Here is a 27164-nt window from a genome sequence, read left to right as displayed (position 1 = left end):
AGTTTCAAATGATGCAACTGACAAGGGCTTAATCTCTAAAATATACAAACAACTTATACAACTCATTTTTTTCATTCCAATCTTTATTATTTGCTTAATTTGATTTGTGTGTGAAATATTAATAACTTCCTAAAATTCAAAACTAAACAAAAGGTTCTAATCAGAGAGGTCTTATTTCCCTCTTATTTCTTTATCATTCTCCTTGATACATTCCTCATTCTTAATCCTCTCCCCATCATTTCAGAGAAACTTTTCTCATTCTTGTTTCCACCTTGTTTCCACACATATCCAATATATGTGATGACCGTAATTTATTCAACTATTTTTCCTTGCTGTCAGGGTGGAAGAAGTTTTCCTCTTCCCTTCTAGATTATTCTGGCTAGTCTAGGAATTAAACTGACATGAGACAGGTTAACAAGAGAAAATAAAATTTTAATAACAGCTATATATAGGAGATACCTAGGAAAACTGAATATTCACCAAAATGACTGAAGCCCTCACCTTATATACCATTTTTAGCTAAAGACAGAAAGGAGGTTTTGGGTAGTGGCTTGGGACTTCAGAGGGGAAGAAGGCAATTCACAGGGAGATGGGAAAGCAAATGTTTGGTAAAAAAAAGTTTGCCTGTGTAAAGACAATGGGACACAGAAAGGAATTTTAACAGAAGACTTTGCTAGGTTCCTCCTTGTCTACTACCTAATTCATACTAGTTATCTATGGTGTTAACTCCTTTCTGGAATAGGTCTTCTATCTACATTAGTTAGGCAGTTAAGAGGGGTGGTAATTAGAAAGATTTCCTGCATCTTTTGGGCCTGATTGTTTTTAGCTTGAAATAATCCACATGCAGAGGAGATGTCTTTGGAGGTGACAAGTTTTGCTCCTCTCCATTATCTATGCATGTAGATAATTTTAAATATCTTTCAGTTAGAGGTAATTATTGTGGAGAAAAATGTGAATACATGTTTTCATTTTATTGGCCATTAATTATTGGTGTAAATAGCAATAAGTGGACTTGCTGGGTCAAGGGTAAATCTCATATAAGTTTAGCATATATTGGCAACCTATTCCCCTAAGGGTTTTACAGTCTGAGTTCTACCAACCACTTATTGGAGTGCCTGTTTCTCCATAGGTTCACCAAACTATATTGTGCACTCTTCAAAGGTAAATGTTCTTATGAATGAAAAGCAAGAAACTGTTTCTCGGAGTTCCCGTCGTGGCGCAGTGGTTAACGAATCCGACTAGGAACCATGAGGTTGCAGGTTCGGTCCCTGCCCTTGCTCAGTGGGTTAACGATCCGGCGTGGCCGTGAGCTGTGGTGTAGGTTGCAGACGTGGCTCGGATCCTGCGTTGCTGTGGCTCTGGCGTAGGCCGGGGGCTACAGCTCCAATTCGACCCCTAGCCTGGGAACCTCCATATGCCGCCGGAGTGGCCCAAAGAAATAGCCAAAAAAAAAAAAAGAAAAAGAAAAAAGAAACTGTTTCTCTGTGTAGTTTTACTTTACATTCCTTTAAATATGAGTAAAGTTGACTAGCCATCATTTTGTCTGCTTATATCTATTCTTACCTTTCTCCATTTTTCTAATAGTCTTTATGCCCTTTGCCCTCAATTTTTTTTTTAATCACAGCTGTGGCGTATGAAAGTTCCTAGACTAGAGGTTGAATTGGAGCTGCAGCTGCCAGCCTATGCCACAGCCACAGCCACAGCAACACCAGATCTGAGCTGAATCTGTGATTTACACCATAGCTTGGGGCAATGCAATACTGAGTAAGGCCAGGGATTGAACCTGCATTCTCATGGATGCTATGTCGAGTTCTTAATCCACTGAGCCACAATGGGAACTCCTGCCCTCGAATTTTAACAGTTCTTTATAGACCATAGTTATTATATGTTTATATGTAATATCAGTTGCAACTATTATTTCCTTTTTCTTTTTTTTGGTCAGCTGATTTTGTTTATAGTGGGCTTTTGTTTGTTTGATTGATCTCTATCACAGCATTCTGGTTTAGAGATATCAAAATACCAACATGAAGGTTTATTGTAGTTACCTAAATTAGAACCAATAACTTTAATTTTACTAAAGACTATTTCATAGGAATATACTATGAGGAAAATCAAGGATATATGAGATTATATTTAAGATTCACTCTCTCATTTATTTAAAAATGTTTGTTGAGGACCTACAATGAAGTAAGCAATGTGTTAAGGGTTAACCATATAGTAATGAATAATTTGTTAAACAAGTTAAATGAGACAGGCAAACAAAACAAACATAAAAAATACAGAATCATTAAAATAAATACCACAAAGAAATGAAAAGACACTGAGATAATAATGCAGAGATCCAAACTTAACTAATCAAAATTTATGAAGACCTTTCTGAAGAAATGACTTTAAACCTTGGCCAGAGGGATAAATAGGAAGCAGCCAAGCAAGCATTGAAAGAGGAACATTCCATTGTGAATAACGTATATGGCTCAAAGTTTCTTGGCAGAAAGACAGGACATTTGTAAAGAAGAAGGTATTAGGGTTATTTCTCAGTGAAAAAGAGAGTAAAGTAATTAAGTAATCTTTCAGAAGAATAAATTATCTAGGGCTTCACAGACCATGGTAAAGCTTTTGGAATTTTTCCAAGAAAAATGTGAAACCACTGAAGGGTATACAGCCCCAAAGGGACATAAATGTATTATTTTTATTTTGTGAGCATGAATATGGTAACTGTAGATATGGGAAGAGTGGAAAGAGTTGAAATATATTTTGGATTATACATTCATGGGACATGCTGGTAGATGGGTATTGTAAGTGAGCAATAGGATAAATCTCTGCCATGAACTATTGGTACGTGGATTGATGATTTGGCCAACATTTGAGAAGACCATCTAGATTTCAGTAAGTATTTAAATTTTGAGATACTAATGTGTAATGTAGAAATACTACCAGACAGACACATAAATGAATCTGAAAATGAGAATAAAGCTCAGAGCTAGGGATTTAAAATATTAATCATTGTCAAATAAATTGTATCCCAGTCCATTGAAAAGAACAGAGAGCAGAGTAAATTGAAGGCTTAGGGTTGGTAGAAAAGAGAACCCAAAAAGCCATTTGGAAGAAGAAAGGATTATAGACATTCTTGGTATTTGCAGAGGGTGATTAACATGAAGACTATATTAGCTACAGTAGTAAGTGGAGGATTGAAGATAGGAAGTGGCGGATAGAAAGGAAAGGGAAGGCCATTGGATTTTGATTAGTTGAAGAACTATTTCAACAGTAATGCTTGGGCAAATGAACTATATGTCAAGAAGTTTATAGGTGGAGTTTGGGATGTTTGAAGTAGTAATTTTAAAGATGGTCCACTTTCTGGATTGTATTAGTAATAGTCCAAGCTAAACTAAGGAAAATGTCATTGTAATGAAGAAAAATAAAATCAAAGCCTAGATGCAGGATATGCTGGATATGGAAGCCACTCTGAAAGTTAACACGTGTTGAGCCAAAAGGAGAACAGAGATCCATGTCCTGAAAATGTTTAGATAGGGAGTATGACCAGGATAGGGAGAGTTGATTATGAGAGAGTAAAATACAGATAAGGATGTATAATTACCTAAAAGGGGCATGTGGAGCAAGATAGATAGCAACAAACATTCTCACATATAAAGATTTCCAGGGAATTAAAATCCCTCCAACTGAAGAAGGGTTTAGAAATCAGAAAGAAGTATTTTTTTAATATAAGGGAGTATGCTGACTTGGTTTTCTTTGTTTTCATAGCTTAAATGTCAACACTAAACTTCTCTAAAGTAATTTGCAATTTGTTTCATCAAAGTAGGGTGAGATGTATCCTTTGTTTCTAGTGATTATTTCAAATAGATGAATATGTTTTTGACTCAGTCCTGAAACCAAAGGACCATAGTAAATTTGTTCAGAGAGGAAAGGGGTCTAAACAATAAAAAGAGGGAGAATGATACAGTACAATGAAAGCAGACTCTGGATGAGAGACTCTCACAGAGACAGAGAAAGAGAGATTTGAGAAACAAGAAGAAAACATTTTATGTATCAACATTATTCAGTCTTTATTGTTCTTTATAATAAAATTCTTAACATAGAAACAGTGAATTAATAAGGTTTTTAATTTTATAAATGAGCCAGAAGAAATGACGTTTATTTTGTAAATAAGCCAGAAAGAGATAAGTGCTGTTAAAAGATGACCAGATGGATATTAAAATTTAAGAATTTATTTGAGCAAAAATTAATTGTAATGGTGCAGAGCCAAACCAAAAGTAGTTAGAAGTGCTCCACTGATAAAAACCAAGAGAGAGAATTTTATAGAGAAAAGCCTAAAGCAAACCAAGGAAATTACTGATTGGTTATAGCTTAAAGCCTAGCTTTAAGCCTGTGATTGGTTGTTCTTAGCTTTCAATTTTGTAACCTTGAGGCATTTGCAGGCTTACATTTTGGTTTGCTTATGTAGGCTATCATGGCATTAGAGTCACCTCAATCTAATGCCCTGCTTGTTTAATTAATTGAACAGTGCAAAAATAAAAGTCATAAAAAGGGAAATAATCAGTAAACTCCTTGGAGTCAACTTTACAGTATTTGTATGTGTAATTGGGAGAACTATCAAAGTGAATAAATAGATAGCAACAAATTATGGTCATAGGATATAATTAAAAAGTATAGTTGGTCTTTGTCCCTGATTTCTACCACAGAGATCCTCAAAACCTTGGAGTTTCCTGAGTCAGGAGAGGATTTTTTTTTTTTTTAACAAGTCACTTTGTCTGTCACACCTGAGTTTGTGCTAATAGGGTGACTCAGAAGTTCTAGAGAGGATCAAGATGGGGTTAGTCTCCAGAAAGACCATATAATTAGAGGGTGAGAACTTTAAGCCCCACCCTTGATATCCAGGGAAAAGAGGAGAGCAGGATGTGTGAGCCCTTCTAGAGAAATATCAAGTCTGAGGGGAGAAAGCCACGGGAATCCCTGAATTTGTAGTAAACTGGAGAACACTATGGACAGAATGGGTACCTATTTGCAGCTGACATTTAAAGTGTGAGTCAATCATGTAGAACTGAACCCCTGAGTCTGTGCACTATAATAAAAACTTTGGGTGGTTAGTATGCGAATTAAATCGAATTGTTGGACACCAGTTGGTGTTGGAGGACTTGGGAATCTGACAGGTCATATATTCCTTCAGAGTACAACAAACAGCGAAATAACTCAAGGATTGTGAAAATATAGTTGGTATCGTAACACTAATTATCATGAATATTAGAAATGGAGAAAAGTACTGTCTTGTCACTTGAAAAGACATAAATGGAAAACATATTTAACATCCAGAGAATATTGTAAAATATATCTCTTAAGTTTCTAAAACTGAAGCCATGATAAAAAAAAATAAATAAATGTGTCCAAAAAGCTTTGAAATCCTTTTCTGACACTCCAGAAGCTATTTTGTTGTAAGGCAAATGCATCTTGAATCACGGCCAAGTTCTGTTATGCCAAAGGACCTTGTTGTAAATCTTATAAGGCTGCCCGGATACAAGGACCCTGAGGACATAGTTATAGCAAGATGAGAGTATATCTCCTACACGACGGTCCAGGAGGCAAATGCTAATGTTCAGAAACTGCAAAAAACTGCAAAATGGCAAACCTTTATTTAGAAAGTGTCAACATTATCTCGATGGCTTTGGGGTGGAGTACTCTGGAAGAAATCAGTGAATAAGACTAAAGACTTGGTGGGAAGAACATAGTGAGAAATGAAAATAAATGGTAAGGGTGGATATTTACTGATATTTAACTTACTTGAATTTAAGACGTATTAATGAACTACTTTGCGGGGAGACTGGCTGTTTATTTGTGGCATATCTATAGTGGTTATTTGTTTTGTATTTCTTATATGTTATTACATGTAAAGATGTAGAGGTTAAATGACAAACACACAAGTGGCACTCAGCTTTCAAATTTCAGTCCAGTTTTTTTTTTTTTTTTTAACACGGTTTTAAATTATCTGTTGCACTTTCTGAACCAGCTTCAAGTGTGATACTTAAGTATGATGCCACATCTGTCCCCTCCCCCCAATCAATCAGGCTGATCCCAATGTCAGTCTTCTCCTGGAAAATGTCACACAGGCATTTTAAGCAGGTTTGGAAATGATAGCAATTTCCAAGGAGTGTTCAGACCCATAAATTAATGTGAAGCTATATTCTGCCACAGACCTTGAAGTGCTAATGCAGAGAAAGGTTCATAACAGAAGACTTTGGTGTCAGAGTTGATATAGCATAAGGGAAGCAAAACTTAAGACAGAAAATAAATCTGAAAAAATAGTCAAACATTAGGTTGCTTTTTATTTGAGTTTTTCAATGCTCTGCTCTCTGTTAGCAGATTCCTACCAGATTTTAAAAGAAACTGCAGCCAAATAGTCCATTTATATCTCCTGACAAGGCGGTTGTCCATTTCTTTGTCTATTTTCCTTTCCTGAGAGAATAGATTAGTCAGTTTGGAAGAAAATAACTGTGTCTCCTTTTCTTCCTTCTTTGAGCCAAGAGTCTAGAGGAAATCAGTGTCTTATACCCTAGGATCTTTTTTTTTTTTTCTAGCTTTAAGCCAAAGTATAAAAATTATATCTCAATAAAACTGGGAAAAAACAGTCTGGACACCAGGATTGGTCATAACCTTGAACATGTATTGGCAAAAGAAACCAAAAGCACCAGGGTCTAAAGCTGCCTCATCACTCCTAGTTTTGTAATCCTCCGACTTTTCCTAAAAAACATGAGTATTATGATTCTATAACCAGTGCTCACAAATCGTTATGGAAATGCCCGAGGAAACAAAGGGATGTCCATTCTCACCTCAAGTTTCTTACCATATCTAAATCATGGCCTAGTCATATTTCTAGCCCTTCTTATCACATCTCTCTCACTGTGTGTGTTTGTGTGTGTGTGTGTGTGTGTGTGTGTGTGTGTGGTTAACATTTTGCATGGCTTCTCTCTAGGAGCTTAAGATAAGATAATATAACAAAAGTCCTATAGTTTATATGTTTACAAATCACAACAGTAATAGTCTTTGTAACTAATTTGGTTAATTGTGGTGCATTTCACTTGGGGATACAGCAGAGCACTTGGGTTTAGAGCTCAAATTCCAGAGACCAACTGCTGACATTTAAATCCTGGCTGACAGTTACCAGCTTTGTGTCCTTGGACAAATTACTTAAAGACCCTGAATCAATTTTATTATCTGTAAAACTAGTGCAAATATTATCTGTCCATAGGTTTGTTTTGATAATAAAATAAAATAGCACAAGTCCTTTATGGAAATGCCCAATGTGTCAACTATTGCTGTGAACCTAATTAATCAGCTTTATGGTTGATAATTTGTATATAGGTTATGTAGGCAAATGCTGCAATAATTTATATTTTAATGGGGATTTTTTCTCACAAATCTGTGTATAAAATCCTTTAGAATATTATTTTAACTAAAAGAGTTTGTGGCAAAATAGCATATCATATGGTAATCAGTGTGAAAAGAAATGCTTATCTTTGGTAAAATATAGCCTAAGAGACTCTTTTCTTAATTTATAGCTTTTCTTACAAAGTTATACATACAACGTTACAGTTTCTTGATTCCTGTCAAGAGCCCTATCTGATGTCTAGAGCAGCATGTTTCATCCAGATTTATCTTAAAACTCACAACAAACTAAGAAGTCAAAAATGATTATTTCACTTTACATATGAGGGCTTGGAGTCTCAGAAATGTTAATTGACTTTCCCAAGGCAATAAAATTAATCATTGTCCAACGTAGAATTTCAGGGTTCTGACTCCAGAAACAGCCCTTTTCTTTGTTAAAATTTTTACAGAGGAATATTTTTAAGCTTCTAAATATATTTATTAAATTTTTACATAGGAATATTTTTAAGCTTCTAAGTATATTTATTTGACTGAAAATGTAGAGAAAAAAGAAATACAGTCTTGAACTTTTTATTTAAAAGTTTAGATGGTATCATTTTCCAGGTGAAGGAAATGACAGCAGCCTTAGGCAGGCATGCTTCTAGCACCTGTCTCTTCTTAAAAAGCAGTGTAATCCAGCCTGAGAGGAGAGGGCAGGAAAGATAAGACCAAAAGTCTTAGGAACTGACAACTGAAGAGATAACTTGGTCTGAAGAGTCTGTAAAAACTTGGAGAATACACAGATATACTGAGTGGTGAGAATATGTAAACTGGGTGTGGGAAGAAGTTTGCAATAATAAGCAATTAGAGGTAAATTAAAACGCAAGAGGCTTGGGCTATGTGTAGGTAGGAGCATGAAAACAATCTCTAGTTCAAAGAGGCTTTAAGAACACTGTATATTATAAATAGGATGAAGTATTTGCAATTGAAAATTTCATGTAAATTGCTAAGTGAGATGTGTACAGCAAAAAGTAACAGTGATCACCTAGTTATTTGTTTTGTTACACAGACATAGGGAATCTATTAATCAAATGGCCCAGGGATTGTAATTAGTGTACATCAGAATCACCTGAAGAATTTGTTAAACAAGACCCCTGGGCCTCATCCCCAGATTTCCTGATTTATAAGGGTTGGGGTGGGGCCTAAGAATTGGTGCTCCAAAGTGATTCTCATGCTGCTGGTTTCAGGAAGATGCTTCAAAAACCACTAAAATAGGTTTTATTCTTTATAAATTTACTTCTAAAAATTTATTATTTGTCTAACCTCTAAAACATCACCATCATAAGATCAGTATTAGAAGTTATACCCACTTGCTGAGAAATACAGGAGATTCTTAGGTATACATTTCAAACTCTCAGACCTTTGGTTATAGAAAATGTAGGTTCTATATACCCAAAATGTAACTGAGAACCTCAGAACTATTTTGTCACTCATTCAAATTCTTATCATCACAGTGAACTTAATCCACACCCAGTTTCTTTTATAAGTTTGTTCTAGGAAATTGGAACATGTTTTTTGGAAATAAGTTTTTTTTTTAAAATGGTATTCATATACTTATGTAGTCATTTACATGTTTTCTCTTAGTCATACTCATAGTAAGGAACACTCACAATACATACACACACTTAGTTTGTACACACATTTGGTGTGAGTCAACTCATTGCTTTCATATCACATAGTATTATAGACTGTTCTTGCCTTGTTGAATTGGCCATGAAGTCCTAAGGACCCATCTATGCATTGCACAACTGAAAGTGTTGGTAGAAATAGGGCTAATGTCTAAGTCTTTTTTTGATGCAATCAACTTTTAAATAGAAAATGTCACTTAGATTTTGAAAGAAGAATTTAAAAAGCTATACTTGAACCTCATCGTTAACTATAACGTGGAGTTTGCAATTTTTGGTTTCAATTCCTAAAAAAAAAGAGGGGAAAAAAATCATTGCCAGACTCAAATATGTTTTGAATGCTGCTGTACCTGTTTTATTTTTTTCCCTTTTGATAGAAAAAGTATTCAGTTGTAGAAACAAATGGTCAAAAATGAAGGATTTACTTTTAATCTAATGCAGAAAAATATTGTTTTAGTCATTTAATTATTCCAAGATGAAAGATGCTGGTCTTTGAAGAATTAAAGAATAGACTGTTCCATATACCTAGAAAAGTAATGACAACAAAAATTCCACTAGCACCAATCATTTTTTTCTCTTTAATAATTTATTGATGTGTACTTTAGAAATAATTTATGGAAAGACTCATTATTGCAGATGAGATTTTAAAATACTTAAATTCAAAGTTTATTAAATGTTTAATTTGTTTAAAAATTCATCAAAATCATTTCAAAGCTGTATTTTAAGTATGTTTTTGTGCCAAACAATATTAAACAGCCCCTCTGAGTACAATGTGGTATTGTATTGACTAGTCTAGGAGACAGGAGACCTGTATTGTGTCCAGATTCTAAGACACTTGGAGATGTTTGTAAATCATAGTTCTATTTATTTTTTTCATTTTTGTTATATTTTAATTAAAGTTGCCATAAGCAGTAAACTTGTTAATAGTACTTGCAGAGCTGGTGACAAAACATTCAACTTATGCAAATGTCAATTTACTTTTATTATTACTAAAGATTACATTAATTGTACATATACCCAAACTAGGAAATTAACTTGCTTTGTGACTTTTCATATGTCTGACAGATATTTTCATAGTCTTATGGGATTTCCTTGTATGAAATTCTCTGCTGCCAGTCCAAATGATCAACTTTATGCACACAATTTATGTATTTTGAGCCAATAGACCCTATAGATTAAATGAATCTCTTCCTATTATACATATTGCATAAGCTGAAAAGTGACATAAAAAATAAATAATATCCAATAAATATAAACCTTAAAATTAAAGTTTCTGGAATAAAAACAACCAAATCTTTGTGATGGCTTAGAAAAGATTTCTTAGGACACAAGAAGCAAAATCATTAAAAATATTAATAATTTGACTTCATCAAAATGAAAATTTCTGCATTTCAAATTAAATCATTAGTATAATATAAAGGCAACCCATAACCTGGGGGAAAACAGTACATATATCTGAGAAAATAAAAAAGAGACTGATATTTATTATATATATGTAATATATAATAAATATATGAACTATTACAAATGAATAGTAACAGCCATCACTAATAGAAATGAAATCAAAGAGATATGAACACGTATTTCCAAAAAGAAAATATGCAAATTGTTCATTCATTAACGACAAAAACATATTCAACATTGTTAGCCATAAGGAAAATGCAAGTTAAAACCACAATTAGTGCAACTACAGACATACTCAATTCGCTTTATCTAAAATATGGCATTATTGGAGTTCCCTGGTGGCTTTATGGGTTATAGATTCAGCACTGTCAGTGCTGTGGCTCTGGTTACAGCTGGAGCACATGTTCAATCCCTGGCCCTGGAATTTCATGCTGCAGGCTCAGTCAAAATAAAAAACATAAAAATAAATAAAGTAATGAAACATGACATTACCAAGTTTAGACATGAAGGAGTACAAACTTGAACTCCTATTTATGCTGCTGGTGGGATTGCTGCTGTTTTGGTAGTAGGCATAAACAATTAAGCAAACAATTTGGCAGGGTTTTTTTTTGTTTTTTGTTTTTTTTTTTTTAAATATACACTTCCTCTGGGATTTAGCAATTCCATTCATAGGTATTTACCTATGATGATGATGCACAGAAATACTGGTATTCAAATGTACACATAGCAGAGTTTATTCTTAATAGACAAAAATAAAAAGCAAACTTGGAGTTCCCACTGTAGTGCAATGGAATCGGCAGCGTCTTGGGAAACCCAGCATAGCGGGTAAGGATCCAGCGTTGCCACACCTGCAACTTAGGTCACAACTGTGGCTCAGATCTGATCCCTTGCCTGGAAACTTCATAAACTGTGGAGCAGCAAAAAAAAAAAAAAAAAAAAAAAAACATAAACTGTATGTCCATCCAAAGGTTAATGTATAAACAATGTATGATATAGTCATTAAATAACATTCCATTCAGTAACAGAAAGGAACAAACTACAAATACACCCAACAACCGGAGAAAAATTTTAATACTGAAAGAAGTGATATAAAAAGTACGTATTAAATAAATGGTATAAAATTCTAAGTAGGTAAAAACTAAATTAAAAAATACAGAAAGCAGCTAAGTATAAGGGACATTGTAATAAGGCAAAACAAGTTTTATATCTTGATAGCAGTCGTTACACAGATATAATTTTCAAACCTCACTGAACTGCACAATAAATGCAGGTGTCTATTTTTACATAAAATTGAAAATAATTAAAAAGCAATATAATTTATCACATGTACAGAATAAGAGAAAAAAATAACCATCTCAGCAGAAGTCAAAAAATACTTAAAATCACCATCCTTTTATAATAAAAATTGAAAGGAATCCAGAAATATAAAGAAACTTCCTCAGGCTGGTAATGATCATCCCCTAAAACAAATAAGTAAACAACAAACATAACCTACATCTAGTTTGCAGGTAGAAAAAAAGACTTTTGCACTCTTGCATGCTGTCAATTAATATGTACACCATGTATAAAGCAGCAACATAAGGATATGCTTTACTAAAGATAAGGGAACAAACAAAAATTATGAACATGTGATCATAGGAAACAATGGAATATAAAAACAAATAGCAAGCCCCAAAATTCTGAGAAATGCTAGGACTGTTATGTAGAAGTGATAAGCACAAATCTATCAGGGGAAAAATTCAACAAAATCTTCAATAAACTGGAATTAAAATAGTTTTCATAGTGATTAGTTTGTGGGACAATTAGTAATAAATGCATATAAAAATAAGCAAACCAGAAGTGTGGCAGTTGTTAGTTGGAATAAGATCAGGGTTTTACTAGAATAATTTACCAATGGACAACATTAGTAGAGACATAAATATATACAGCTGTAATACTGACTGTTAGAGGAATTTGTGCCCAGAATATGAGCAAGTGGGAAGTAAAAATGGGGATGGAGATTTAAGAATGCTAAATACTTATCTTTAATAAAGAGAAAGAAATAGAATAACTAAACTTGATTAACAATAAATTGGTTGTATAGTTGTAATATTTAGAACACACAGTGAAAAATAAGAAAAAACACAAAATTAAAACAAAGCCCTTGGAAGGATTACTGGAAGTTTGAAAAGACTGGCATAGGGACGTCTGTTTTGGGGCTGGAATTCTTAGAGAATAATCTGTATATCAATTCACTGAAATAAAAATACAGCTGTAAATACAGCAATTATTTAGAGAAAGCTGACTAGAATTTTAGAAAAACATACTTGAATTCAAATCATAAAAAATTGAGTCCAGATAAATGAGTTTAGAACAAAGAAAAAAATATTTTACGTATCAGAAAATATATAGGATATATTATATATCACAACATATAGTATAAAACAGTTTATTGTGTATTATGTTTTATTAAATACATAATACATACATTTGCAGGGGAGCAAAATATGCTGCTCCAAAATATGCCATGTTGGTATATTATTTTATTAAATAATGTATGTAATTAATTAATTAATTTTGGGGCCTGTGCCAAAGGCATGCAGAAGTTCCCAGGCCAGGGATTGAACCTATGCCACAGCAGTGACAATGCTGGATCTTTAACCCACTAAGCCACCAAGGAACTCTTGGTAAATTATTTTAGATTAAAATTACTTAAGAAACAGTTTAAGAATGACACTCTGATTGTGCATTGTCTCCCACGAAAGCAGTAAATTAGTTTACCATTTGAAGGTATTCTCTCTGTATCAGAAGGGTAGGAGACATTCTTAGCACCAGAGATAGAGAATTGAAGCCCAAACTTTGTGAGCTGTGATAAGGGTTCATACCAGGCTAGGATCTGTGGCTGTGGCTGTGACTGTGGCCAGCAACTGCAGCTCTAACCCCTAGCCTGGAAACTTCCACATGCCGCAGGTGTGGCCCTAAAAAGCAAAAACATGCAAAAAAAAAAAAAAAAAAACCCAAATCCAAACTGCCTGTTTTGGTCACTTTTTTGAGTCTCATGTCTTTGAACCACTCATAACGTATGAAGTTAATCTTTTTTTTCCTAGTAATCTCTCATATGTCAAGTTACTTATTAAAACAGCCAAAGTTTGCTGAGGGGAAGAAGCATACATACCACAAAGCTTGGCATGGGAAAGCCTTTTTGAATATGGCATGAGATGGAAAAACTTAAAAAAAGTCAAGAAACTGGAACCTAGCAGAAGATAACACGTTTTAAAACAAGGAGAGAACTGACCAAGAAGTGAATTTACTCCTTTCTCCTCAACATGACATTGTTCTCACAGTTGTTTTTTGTTTGTTTTATTTTTATTAGAGTATAGTTGATTTACGAAGTGCAATTTCTGCTGGACAGCAGTCACCCAATCATACATATATTTTTACATTCCCTTTCAAACTTTAACAAGATTCTGTATAGAAAAGGAAAGCATTAAAAAAATCAAAATGACAACCCACAGAATGGGAGAAAATCTTTGCAAATGATCCAACCAAGAGCCTAATCTCTAAAACATACAAACATCTCACAGCTTTTTATTGCTTAGAATTGACTTCAGGTGAGTAAGTCCTCCCACAAATCAGGAGAAAATGTCAAATATAAATGTGACCGAATGATAAACTAGAATAAAGAAATTTATATTAAATTGTCTGATATTTGGAAGATTGGCTTGTTTTGGAATTTGTAACCAATAAAACTTAGAATAATGAATAATTAAAATTTAAATGCATAAATTTATGAATATAAAAAGATGCAACAACTATGATATCATACCAAAAAACCCCATTTATTTATTTAGTTATTTGGCCAAATTTTGTGTATCCATTTTTATTGTCTCATGATTTTCTTTTAGCCCACTTACACATAATAATCTTTGTCATTTTCTTTACTTTCGTTTGCTTTTCATGGCTAATTGCAAAGCCTACAACTTCTGTTCTTTTCTATGCTTGAATAATAGCAATGTAGAGGACATATATGTATCTGTCTGTCATTACATGGTCTTGAGAGCTGTTATAAGAGTCATCTACTTATATTGGCCAGTGTTTGGCATTTAACCCTTCGTATGAAATACATCAAATTTCATGAGAAACCTTATTATGATTTTTCCCTCTAAATTGCATGATAAATTTCTCTATTTGTCTCGCATACTTACTTTGATTTTTGTTTTTTTCTCCCCTAGGAACATTGTATTTTATAGTGCTAAAATGAAAAGGAACTTTTTTTTTCTACTAAACTTTCTGAATATTACTGGTGTCATTTTACTTTTAATTTGTTTCAAATTTTTAAAATATTTTTGTAGCACATATGTAATATAATAGATTCTCCCAGGTTTTCATTTTCAGGTTGATTTGTCTTGAAGCTTGACAGTCCTTCTCCAGAGATTTGAAAAGAGAAAGAGGAGAAGGAAGAAGAGGAGAATGGTGATGAGGATGAAAAGAGAAGGAGGTGCAAAACAAAAGATGCAAGAAAAAGAAATGATCCAAGAGAAACTTGGCCTCCTACTTGGCTATTTCCCTATTAAATGTGGAGTGGTAGCACCTGTGTGCTGTACTTTTCCCAGACCCTGCTGGGTGCCTTACCAATCAGTGGTCAATTGGATCAATTTCCTTGATTAGTAGTCTCCTGGGCAAGGACATATGACACAAATCTGGCAGTGTGTAAGTAGGGTAAAAATTGCTTTCTTAATATAAGCAGACCTCTTGCACCTTATTGTTCATACTTTCTTCCTGCTTAGGATGCAAACCTGGAGGCTGGAGCTCAGGCAACCTGAGCAGTGGGAAACTGAGACGAAGGCCAAGAAAATTGCAGAAATCTCAGTTCTGACCCTCATGAGCCATTGAAATGATTTTAGTCTCCTAATTGTTTGGAGAAAAATAAGCCCATAATTGTTTAATCCAGTGATGAACAAGTTTTTTGTTTCTCACAGCTGAATGCAATCACCAACTGCTACAGCCCTCCATGAAGTTTCAACCTGCCTGCTGGAAAAGCATTACTAGTGCAATGATTCTCCCAGTCAGGGAGGTAAACAGTCCAGGTGCCAAGAACAATTTACTTATCCTGTGATGTGCTCTCTCCCACTGATGTTTGGAAGTTCCATCATTACCACCTTCCCATGGACAACCCTAGGGCATTATGTGAAAAATTACTCCTGTGATATGTCCCTTCAGTTCTACCTACTCCAGGACTCTGATATACTCATAGTTAACTCCAAAATAAGGCATGTACTTTAAACACCAAGACATTTGAATGAAATGCTTTGTAATATGAAGATTACATAGCATGAGAAAATCAAGCATATTGTAGAAAATCAATCATGCAGTTGTCATAGTGGAGTCTGTGGCTCTGGAAATAATCTTTGAAATTTCTTATTTAGAGGGTCACGGGCACTCTTAAACGATCTAGGACAGGGGTTAAGAAATGTCAACCTACAGGTCAACTCCAGTCCTACATCTGTTTTTGCAAGTAAAGTTTTATTGAAAGACATACTAATTTACATATCATCTCTGGCTGCATTTGTACTAAAAAGACAGACTTAAGTAATGGCAACAGAGATACTTAGTCCACAAAGCTAAAAAAAAGTTTGCAATCTGCCCTTTTACAGAAAACTACTGCCAGATTTTAGCTTTGATTTGGCTTTTTGTAATGGGGATATTATATAAAACAACACATACAAAATGAGAAAAATGTATCTGTTAATTACATCAGTTTTTTTTTTTTTAATGAGTGATGCAGTAATGTCTAGTTCTTGGCTAGACTTAGACAATATAAAATTAAAAAATAATTTGAAAAAAGCTAATCTTCAAAATAATTTAGTATGTAATAGAAGGTTAAACTATGTAGACACCTTTGAGATAGGTTTACTCATATATTCATATATATTTCCTATTGGGTCAGATATATATGTGTATATGTATATGTATATACATATATGTAATTAGTATGATGATAGATAAGGAGTTCTGTAAGTCTAGGATAATAGTTGTAGATAACCTACTATATATAATACATAAATATCCATAAAATATGTATTTACTATAGTAGTCTCATATGATTTTGGAGGTTGAAAATTCCCATGATCTACATTTACCAAGATGGAGACCCAGAAGAGTCAATGGTATAGTTCCAGTCCACATTGGAAGGCCTGACAGCCAGGAGAGCTGCCAGTGTAATTCCAGTTCAAATCTCAAGGGCAGAGAGAGAATTCTGTCTTACTCTGCCTTTTCATTCTAATGAGGCCTCGAATGTATTGGATAATGCTTGACCATATTGGGAATATGATTTGCTCTTTCTGCAGGTTCAACTGTTAATCTTATCTAGAAACACCTTCAGAGACACACCCAAAATAATATTTCATCAAATATCTGGCCACCCTGTGGTCCAATCAGATTGACATGTAATCATTTTATATGATATATATATGAATTAAAGTCCTATAAAGAAGCACTGAAGAAAATTTAAAAATGTGTTTTGTCATTTCATATTCATTAATATTTATTTATGATTTCATTTTTATTGTAGGAGCCTTCTGCCTTAGAGACATTAAGCAGTCAATGATCAGCCCTTGAACATCCTAATGTGACCCTGCCTTTCCTAACTTTGACCTTTAATAGTGAAATCAAGTATAAATATTTCAATTTGTCTGTAGTGTATGAAATTTTACTTTGGTAACCATTACTAGTGAAAGTAGTATTTCTTTCTTTCACAGAGGAGAATCACCCTTCCCAGGTTTTGGAGTTAAGAATGACAATGTAAGATGTTTCTTCTTATGGATTAAAGAATTTCAAAGCTAGTTCACAATGTTTTCCTCTCTTTTTTCCTGTTAGAGTGAATCACGTAGGTTCAAGGGGAGACCATCTTGGATTCCTAATTGAATACGATGAACAGAAAATTTCTGCCTAGCCACATGGATATGCTCTTGAGTAAGCAATGTTTTTTCTTTTACCTGGATATTATTTAATTTTTTTCTTTCTTTTTAAACTGAAGTATAGTTGATTTACAATGTGTTAGTTTAAGGTGTACAGCAAAGTGATTCAGTTATACATTTATGTACACATATATATTCTTTTTCATATTCTTTTACATTATAGGTTATTAAAGATATTGAATATATTTCTGTGTGCTATACATTAGGTCTTTGTTCATCTTTTTTTTTTTTTTTTTTTTTTTTTTGCTCTTTTTTGCTATTTCTTGGGCTGCTCTCGCAGCATATGGAGGTTCCCAGGCTAGGGGTCGAATCGGAGCTGTAGCTGCTGGCCTACAGCAGAGCCACAGCAACGTGGGATCCAAGCCGCGTCTGCAACCTACACCACAGCTCACAGCAACGCTGGATCCTTAACCCACTGAGCAAGGCCAGGGATCGAACCTGCAACCTCATGGTTCCTCGTCGGATTCGTTAACCACTGCGCCATGACGGGAACTCCTGTTCATCTTTTTTCTATGTAGTAGTGTGTATACTCTTCATGTATCCCTCCCCACCCTTTTCCCCCTTGGTAATCACGCGCTGGTTTTCTTTGTGAGTCTGTTTCTATTTTGTAAGTAGATTCATTTGTATTATTTTTTACAGTCCACGTATAAATGATATATGATATTTGTCTTTGACTTACTTCACTTAGTATGATGATCGTTAGGCCCATCCATATTGCTGCAAACGGCAATTTTACAGTTTAAGGAAACTGCATACTGTTTTTCATAGTGGTTGTACTAGTTTACTTTCCCACAAACAGTACAGAAGGGTTCCCTTTTCTCCACACCCTCTCCAACATTTATTATTTGTACACTTTTTGATGACTGGTGTGAGGCGATACCTCATTATAGTTATGATTTTCATTTCTCTTATAATTAATAATGAGCATCTTTTCATGTACCTGTTTGCCGTCATATGTCTTTTTTGGAGAAATTTCTATTTAGGGCTTAAGCACATTTTTTGATTAGATTTTTTTGATATTGAACTATATGAGCTATGCATATTTTGGAAGCTAAGCCTGTGTCAGTCAGATCATTTGTAAATATTTTCTCCTAATCTGTATATTGGCTTTTCATTTTGTAGATGGTTTCCTTTGCTATACAAAGACTTTTAAGTTTGATTGGGTCCCACTTGTTTATTTTTGCTTTTATTTATTCTGCCTTGGGAGACTGATCTAAAGAAATATAGCTATAATTTATGTGTAAAAATGTTTTGCTTGTGTTCTCTTCTAGGGGTTTTATGGCGTTATGTCTTCTACTTAAGTCTTTAAACCATTTTGAGTTTATTTTTTAATATACTCAATTATTAAATTATTGAGGATTATTCAAATTTCATTGATTTACATACCCTTGTCCAGCATTCTCAACACCACTTGCTGAAGAGACGTCTTTTCTCCATTGTATGTTCTTGCCTCCTTTGTCAAAGGTTAATTGATTGTCGATGTGTAAGTTTATTTCTGGGCTTTCTTTTCTATTCCATTGATTCATATGTATGATTTAGTGCCAGTACCTTGATGTTTCGAATACTGTAGCTTCATAGAATTTTCTGAAGTCTGGTAAGGTTATGACTGCAGCTTTATTCTTTTTCCTTAGGATTGCTTTGGCAATTCTAGGTCTTATATGGTTCTACATAAATTTTAGGATTATTTTTTTCTAGTTCTGTGAAAATTGTCATGAATAATTTAATAGGGGTCATATTAAATCTGTAGGTTGCTTTTGGTAGTATGGCCATTTTTAACAATATTAATTCTTCCAATATAGGAGCATGGTTTTCATTTCCTTGAATCATCTTTAATTCCTTTATCAATATTTTATAGTTTTTCAGCATATGTCTTTCACCTCTCTGGTAACATTTATTCCTAGATGTGTGTTTCTTTTTTAATGAGATTTAAATTTTTTTTTTTTACTTTTTCTTTCTAATATTTTATTGTTAGTGTGAAGAATCCAACAAATTTTAATTAACGAATTAATATTTTATCCTGCTATTTTGCAGAATTCATTTATCACTTCAATAGTTATTATCACTTCTAATAGTTTTTATATGGAATCTTTAGTGGGTTTTTTTTTATGCATACTATCATGTTATCTGCATACAATGATAGTTTCACCTCTTCCCTTCCAATCTGAATACCTTTTCTTTTCTTTTATTCTTGTCTGATTGCTGTGTAGGACTTCCAATACTAAGGTGAATAGAAGTGGTGAGAGTGGACATCCTTGTCTTGTTCCAGAATTTAGCAGGAAGGCTTTCAGCTTTTCACTGTTGAGAATTATATTGGCTATGTTCTTAAAAGGGTATTTTTATGTAGGAACATCCCGGTGTAGACTGTGTGAGTCCATATTTTTGGGTCCAAGACTGTTTTTGGTGTGGATACTGCCATGTCTTTCCTCAGGGTGTGATGACCATTATCCCCTTGATATGGAGTGTGGTTGGAGTTTTGGTCACCAGCACCTGCCCTGGAAATTGGGTGGGGCCTCCTTTTCACTAAGTGGTTGTCCCAGTCCTGTTGGGAGCACAGTCTGCTCCCCAGTTGTTAGAATAGAAGCCGTGAGGTTCAGGTTCTAGGGAGCTCTGTTGCCCTTAAATGTATGTTCTGTCCACAAGGAAGTAAGTGGTGAAGCAAATGAGGCCCATGTAGTCACACTTAATCTATGCACTGCCCTTGCAGGCATCCTTGTTTCTGCTTTAAAGTAGCACAAGTCATGTCCCTTTCTTCATTGTGTTGATCCCAGATCTAGTGCTAGCTCTTGCTGAGTATTGTGACTTGGATCAAGGTGATTGTGCTGCTGCCTACAATTGGACTGCCTTCATAAGAAGACTTTACTAGGGCCTGTCCACACCAGATCCAGATCCAAGCTGTGCTGTGAAGTAGGCACACTAAGCACCTCTGCTGGGAAAGGACTGCTTACTCCTCCCCACAAACTAAACACCAGGGACTGATTCTGTGACACCACCCACCACACGGAGTGCATACCAACAAACTCCCCTGCTGCTGGGCCCATGCCTGGATCTGACCCCACGGAGGGAACACTGATAATGTGCTCTGATGTCAGCCACACCTCTGCTGTGTGGGCCCTCACAAAGCTCACCACCACTGGAGGCACACCTGTAAGCATGCAAGACAACAGGGCACTTATCATAGATCTGCACCAGCCTTGTGTGCAATGATAATGGGGCTCCTTTAGCACTCTGTGGCACCCACTGCATACACTAACTCTGGTGGCCCAGACCACACTCCAGGCCCTCTGGACTGTCTCCATGCAGCTGAACTAAATCTTCTACCAGGGTCTTACTACTGAAGCCCAAGTTTCTGCACCCAGCCGCTGGTCATACTGGAAATCCCATCCAGTGCTTGTTTCTTGCTGGGAATTATTGTTTCTTGCAAGGTGGCAGCAGTCAATACTGGTATCTCTGTGCCCTGATTCCTAGCAAACCAACATTTTTATACTCCTCATAAGTAGAGTCCAGGCCCCTCCAACTCTCTATCTGTCCCAGCAGACTTCCCAACCAGTGAAGAAATTCCCAGCGAGAAGGAACCTTTCCTCTTTCACAGCTCTGTATCCCAGGCACCAGTCCCAATCTGATGCTTTTTTTCCTTAAATTTAATTTTATTGGAGTATAGTTGACTTACAATGTTGTATCAATTTCAGATATACAGCAAAGTGAATCAGTCATACACATAAATAAATATACACATTCTTTTTTCCCATATAGGTTATTACAAACTATTGAGTAGATTTTCCTCTTCTATACAGTAGGTTCTCATTAATCATCTATTTTATACAGTAGTTTGTGTATGTTATTCCCACACTTCCTATTTTTCCCTCCCTCCAATGCATTTACCTATGGTAACCATAAGATTGGTTTTGAAATCTATGAGTTTGTTTTATAAATAAGTTCTTTTGTAGCATTTTTATTAGAGTCCAGGTATAAGTAACATCACATAATATCTGTCTTTCTCTTTCTGACTTCACTCAGTATGATAATCTCTAGGTCAGTCCATGTTGCTGCTGTTGGCATTATTTCATTGTTTTTATGGCTGAATAATATTCTATTTTACATATATACATCACATCTTCTTTATCCACTCCTCTGTCAATGGACATTTAGCTTGCTTCCATGACTTGGCTATTGTAAATAGTGCTGCAGTGAACACTGAGGTGCATGTATCATTTCGAAACAGAGTTTTTACCTTTAGACAAAAATTAAAGACTTTTAAATGAGGAATTTATCCTGGATTGTTGAGTAGGGTATCTAGTCACATCCTCCCTGGTTACATGAGGATATTTCTTATAGCTTTGGTTGTATAAGAGATCTTCTGCCAGTTATCAGTTGGTTTCTTGTGAGAATTGCTATGCATGTAGATGTATTTTTTTAATATAATGATTTTTTTCCATTATAGCTGATTTACAGTGATCTGTCAATATTGTACTGTACAGCATGGTGACCCAGTTACATATACATGTATACATTCTGATGTGTTTGTGGGGGAGGTGAGCTCCATGTCCTTTACACTGCCATCTTGATCTCTCCTAATAAGGATCTTTGAATTGGTTTGCTCCTGGTTCAAAGTAGAAAGACATAATAGTATAGAGTGGAGGGAGCATGTTGGTGTTTCAGAGCCCTGATAATGCTGATTTTAAGTCTTTTCAATAAAGCAGGATTATAAAAATCATTAAGGACAAATAGAAAACAATGTGGAAAGTTGCTAGAAAAAGAAACAGAGAAATAGCAAATAAACCAACAGCCGAATAAAAGAGAATAATAGAAATTTAAATTTCCCTAGTTTTCATTCAAACTACAAATAACCCCAGTCAGTTTTGTTCTTGCTGGTTAAATTGAGTCTGAATGTGTTCACACAAAATAAATGAATAATCAAATAATATATTTTGGCATTTAATGGACAATCACATCAAAATTTGTGGAGCACACAAATTTGGACAATCAAACTTCCTCTGGAGTCCATCAGCAGGGAACTTAAGCCATGGTGAATCTATACAATGAATAATTTGCCTCTAAACATTTATGTTTTCTGTATCCTCAGACATAGAGAACATTTTGACAGTTCAATTTTTACAACTTATCACCATACTAAGATTTTTTTTTTTCTTTTTGAAACATAGAAAGTTTTAGCAGATAAATCTTCTTCATAGAGATTGATAATTTAAATTGTATTGGGCCCTTCTTCAAGGAATCATCATCAAATTAAAAGCAGTATCTATAGTGTTTTTTTGGACTTATCATTTGAATTTTGTAATTAACTATATCCAGTTAGCATATAAATCAAAGAAAACTACTCTACTTAGGGACTCTCCTTTGAGAGGAAATCTACTTCCTCCATTGGTTAGGGTCATTAAGAATGTAATGGCCTCTTAAGCCGGAAATCTAGAGGAGTGAATCAAAATGTCCTAATGTACTGGTTAATGATGCCTTTGTATTACCAATTACCAGCAAAGCCCCTCACATTAAAATGAATGGTCTTGGATTAAATGCTAGTATGGATATAACTGTCCCTTCCTAGCCATGTATATAGCACCATATTCTTTATAAAATAAATAAATGATTGAGTGACTCACTGGCTTCAATGTAGCATATAACTATTGATGGATTATATATATATATGCTTATATTCTGTAATTTGTGTTATATATAATATTTTCATATCTGGTATAGTTAGAAAATTTCATTTAAAAATTTTAGTATTACCTCCCAAAAATGCATAAAACCGTTCTAATCACCAGAGATATATACAAATCATGTGTTACCAGTTTCTCTGCAATATATAAAGTACTTCATTTGTAAAGAATACTTTTCTCTATAATCTATCATTTTGTAGCAAGTTAAACTAGATAACAAATTTTAAGTAATAATATAAGCTATTTCTCTTGTATTTTTAAACAATGAAAATATTGCCTTAGGACATAAATATCTTTATATTTTCTGCGGAAATACTTGCACTTTGCATATCTTAATATTTTTTACATTAATTATAGCACTCAATAGAATCATGTTAAAAGCATGAAACTAATGTTAATTAGTCAAAAGTAAAAATACTTCAAGAATATTAATTTATTTTCTCACTTTAGCATGCCCCATCCATGTCCAGTCAGCACTTGTTAAGTAGATTAGCTTTTCTTCCACATGATTTGAAAACATGTTAGATGAGTGTGCAAGTGAGTAATTTAAACTTGAAATGACACTAAAGACTCCCCAAATATATTACTAATGACTGAACAGGATTAATCCAATATTCTTTGGGCCTTCAAACTTAAAACTCAGTAACCTCATAAGTCATGACAAAAATGACAAGAGAGAGACCAAATATTTTAACAATGGCAGATGTTTTATTTTCAGAGGATATGGTATCAATGAACAGTTTTGTTATTATATAGAAGGTAAAAACATTTTAAAATCAAATATTGTTTATATGTTAGGAATCTTATCTATATTAACATTTTTATAACACTGTTATGAAATATGTCCCTAAAAATATAATATGCAAGAAATAGCCTCAAGTATAAAATCCTATGTAGTCAAGCATAGCATCATAATTACAACAGTGCTTGAGTTTCCTGACATGGAGCATGAGGAGAAAGGAATAAGTATTTATTTAATTCATAATTATTAAAATTGTGTTTATAATGAATTATTTGAACTTTGTTCATTTTCCCCTACTATATTGGTTACATATTGCTGTGTAACAGATTAACTAACTCACAATTTAGTAGCCTAAAACAACAAATGCTTATTGTCTCATACATTTTCTGAGAGTCAGGGACTTTAGAGGGGCTTAGCTGGATGATCTGGCTCAGGGTTTCTCCTAAGATTGAAGTTACACTGTTGATTGGGGCTATGGTCCTCTCAAGGTTCAACCACAGCTGGAGAATTCACTCACTCACAAGTAAGCTCACTCACTTGACTACTGGAAGGAGGCTTTCATCCGTTGACATCTTGGTATCTCCACCAGACTGCTTCTGATCAGGTTTCCCTAGAGTGAGTGGTTCAAGTTAATGAGAGATCAGGAGCTAGAAAGAGCCCAAGACAGAATCCACAGTCTTCTATAACCTAATCTCAAAATGGCAGACCATCGTTTTTTCCCATGTTCTATTGATCACCCACACCAATCCTGGTACAATATGGAAAAAAACTACAAGGCTATAAATACCAGGAGATGGAGATCATCTCCTATGCTAAATACTGCGGCCACACATTCTGCTTAAACTGTGTACAGTCCTTTCGGAATGTGTACAGTGACCATCCATATATTGCTGAGAGCTAGTCTAATCTCAAGGTGTAAAATAATAGGCAACACCAACAAAAACTACTACATTATTCTAGAACTTGACAGTATGAAAACACCAAAACACTAATAATTATTTATTCCATCCACATTCTAAAGTCATTGACAGTCCATATTATCTATTCAATGAATTTTTATGTAAAATAGCCTCCATTTCAAAGGAGTCTAGTAGTACACTATAAAGTAAACAGAGCTATAAGATAAGCATATTTAATTGTTTAAGTGTTTTTGTTGTTGTTGTTCCATTATATTAAACAAGCTAAAAGGTTTGAATTACATGTGTAATTGAATGGGTCTGGTTTCTTGATACAGTTGGCCATATAATTATTTTACTATTGAAATACATATTATTTAAATGTGTTTTACAGTATAATAGTAATTCATTAGAAGACTCACATTGCTCTGGGCAGGAAAAGATATGTTTGTTTTAAATATATATATTTTTTACAAGCACTGTTCTACACAGTGATTGAAAGCAATAAATTCTGAACAAAAATTTCCCTTAGCCAATTTAATCCTGGTCTACTTTTCAAAGCATTATCTAAAGTATGATACATGGTGTAATCCTTATAAGTTGATAAGGTCAATTCTGAAGCAAACCAAAATAAATAAATCTCCAAGATCTGTGCCATCACAATAGCAATTTTTGAATGAAAGAAAGACAACAATCCTTTCCATTGTAATGTTTCCAAAATATGTGCTTTCCTATATTGCTGTGTTGCACTGGTGCACTGACTGCCACTATGGGGAATTTAGAAAAATAGTTATGAGCTGTTTCGAGAATTCAATAAGCTGGCAACCTGCAGTTCATGACAGTTAGAGCCAGGCTAATCATTTTGGAAATCATTTGAATATCATTTTATAATACCAGTGAGAGCGGAAGTGGCAAATTATTTAGCTTTATATTGTTTTAATTTCATAATTAAGTAATTGGACTTGGAACAAACAGTTTACTACTTCCGCTTTAATTAACATTTCACTGTGTAACTATAGCACTCACTAAAAGCACTATCTTCTACATACAGAGCCAGTTATCATATGCATTATTGTAAGTAATAAAATGTTTTACTAATCAAACATTTATGTGGATCAGACATTTTTATGCAGTGGCAATTATAAGAAAAAGAATCAGGTTATCAGTGACAAATGTTCTTAATTAGAGTTGAACATGTCCAAATTAGTCATATTTTGTGTTCCCACTTAAAATAGTCTTTCCTTGGAGAAACTTAGATTACTTTTAAAATTCATTTAAATCTTTCAAGATTCTAGCTAAGAAATGTTATTTGTATGTGGTGTTATATTATGATGACATGGTTTTATTACTAACACAGCAATTTAAAGTACTGAACTTATTCATTTGGTGGGTATATTTATCTATTTAGCAACAAAATTTTACCAGCATAAATAATTATAAAACATCATGAATTCTGATTTGCATTTTTAATTCAGAACATCCCTTGGCTTAGATTACTTACCCAAGAAATGTATTTGTAAAGATCTCATAAATAACATAAAACAAAGTAGTCTTTTCTTATTAAATTAATATTTGGCTCAACCCACACAAGTCAAAATCCTATCTTAATAGAGGAGTATTTCAGGTGTACAGATAATGCACTGAAACTAAATATTATGATTACTGAAATATTTCATATCTGAATTTTCAATAGGATTGTTTGGCATTTGATAAATAATTATTATGGCAATTAAGGTAATTTAAGAAAGAAAGAGAGAAATGGGGAATTCCCTGGTGACATAGGTGGGTTAAGGATCTGGCATTATCACTGCTGTGGCTCTGGTCAGACCTGTGGCATGGGTTTGATTTTTGATCCCTGGCCCCAGAACTTCCACATGCTATGGGAGCTGCTTAAAATAAATATATATGGGAGGGGGGGTGAAGAGAGAAAGAGAAATATATCTACCTGTTGAGAGAGAAAAATTTTTCATCTATGGCTATGACAGAGTTACTCTTATTAGACTTTTCTTTAAAAGCCACTAAAATAGTGGACAAATTAGAAGGAATTTAAAATTAGTGACTTAAATCGACTTAAATCTTCACCTTTCATGAGACAAAACATGGAAATTAAACTCAAGATAAGTAGAAGTAAACAAATAATAAATATAAATAGATATCTATAAAATAAAATTAAAGTTAACATAGAAAAGTTTTACTATTTGAAAAGTTTAATAAAACTGATAATCCCCTAGCAAATCTGGTCTCTATAAAAGGGATGAGAATATAAATTTCCAATATCAAGAATGGAAGAGGCCACACTACACTGGCCAGAATGGCCATCAATGAAAAGTCTACAAACAATAAATGCTAGAGAGGGTGTGGAGAAAAGGCAACCCTGTTACACCATTGGTGGGAATGTAAATTGGTTAAACCACTGTGGAAAACAGTATGGAAATTCA

General features: G+C 34.1%; 1 protein-coding gene across 2 annotated transcripts in view; it reads left to right on the top strand.

The window, feature by feature from the left end:
- LOC146395468 (uncharacterized) overlaps positions 1-27164 on the top strand; it is a 586337-nt gene that overhangs the window by 506248 nt on the left and 52925 nt on the right. For both annotated transcript variants that reach the window (XR_014831075.1, XR_014831074.1), the window contains one exon: positions 17316-17411. The gene's annotated coding sequence lies outside the window, so the exon portion shown is untranslated. The remainder of the gene's footprint in view (positions 1-17315; positions 17412-27164) is intronic.

Source organism: Sus scrofa, chromosome 16, assembly GCF_054392235.1.
Source record: "Sus scrofa isolate SSC_HxYL_T2T_F1_AM1 chromosome 16, Sscrofa_HxYL_maternal_Yorkshire_Landrace_v2.0, whole genome shotgun sequence".
Lineage (NCBI taxonomy): Eukaryota > Metazoa > Chordata > Mammalia > Artiodactyla > Suidae > Sus > Sus scrofa.
Note: the sequence above shows the minus strand (reverse complement) of the source record. Positions and strands in the feature narration are given on the sequence as shown.